We start from the raw sequence: 1,381 nt of genomic DNA on the forward strand, positions 1-1,381 counted from the left end.
ACCCCTTTCTGCAACCTGCAGTCCTTCGCGTTCGCGGCCCTAATCAATATATTCTTACATAGTTGTAAATAATATACCAATATAACAATATAACCTTTTACTTACCTGAATACCCATAAAAAATGATTGGTTGAAAACTCGATAATATGCTTTGAAAGTACAAAAACGAGTTACGTACAAAATCGACTTACGTCATGTTTCAGGAACGTAACTCTGACGTAACTCGGGACCTTACTGTATATATATATATATATATATATATATATATATATATATATATATATATATATATATATATATATATAAACTGATCAATCAAGTAGGTCAAGGTCATTACCATGTCAAGTTGTCCAAACTAACCTATCAACAAGGCTGGAAGAAGAGGATAAGGTATACAGTGAGTTGTATATGATGAGTGATGAATGTAGATATGTAAATATCTATTGTAAGAGTCGATCTTTCTATGTGTAACTAACGGTGAGTAACGAGACAGGAGCCCCGAACCAGGATCTCGAAGAGGGGAATGAACGAGTAAGTGAGCGGATTGAGAGAAACACAAACTGGGGGATTGCCATGTGTGAACCCACCCTGAGGCAAATACCGAGGACTTATATGCCAGGTAAGCGCAGTGGCCTGACACACACAATCAGCAAGCTGGCCAGACTTGTCAGACAAGCTAGACTCTCTCTCTCTCTGCTCTGCAACAACCCAGAAATGGTGAGTTACTGGAAAGACCTGGAAGACAGTGAAGTGATCGAGTGGGTAAGAATAGTGATCAGTGACGGAAGTTTGATTGGAAAACTTTGGTACTGTGTTACAGGGTGTGAAGGTGGAGAGCGAGGTGTCAGGGGAGATGTAGGAGCACCATCATGTGATGGAGAACTTAAGTGACACCGGACAAGGCAGATGATGGTGCCCAGCCTGTGACCACCCCCATTCAGGTCCCCTTTTTGTCCCCGTGACCAAGTCATCGGGATACAATTGTCGGTCGTGACCGCCAACACGGAGGAGCGAAGAAGTGAGAGGGTTATCTACAATTAACCATCCAAGCCTGGGGGGCAACAGGTCAACAGAAGGAAGGAGAAGGACATGTGGAGAAAACAAGGGAATACACACTACGGAGGATCACAGTTTTTTTTTTTTTTTTTTTTTTTTATTTATACCATGAGGGCTTTTCACGGGAATTTATGGGCTAAAGGGGATACTTTTTGTGGTATCTCCTATCTCAAAGCTCACCCGCTAGGAAACCGTTGCCCTGAGTGAAGAAGCCCAACCTGCACTCAGACCGTGGACAGGATTTGAACCCGTGTGCTTGGAGACCCCTCGGATCCCAAAGCATGCATGGTTCCACTGTACCACGGCGGTCTCTTCCACTGTACCA

This window comes from Portunus trituberculatus, chromosome 3 (genome assembly GCF_017591435.1).
Source record: "Portunus trituberculatus isolate SZX2019 chromosome 3, ASM1759143v1, whole genome shotgun sequence".
Classification (NCBI taxonomy): Eukaryota; Metazoa; Arthropoda; class Malacostraca; order Decapoda; family Portunidae; genus Portunus; species Portunus trituberculatus.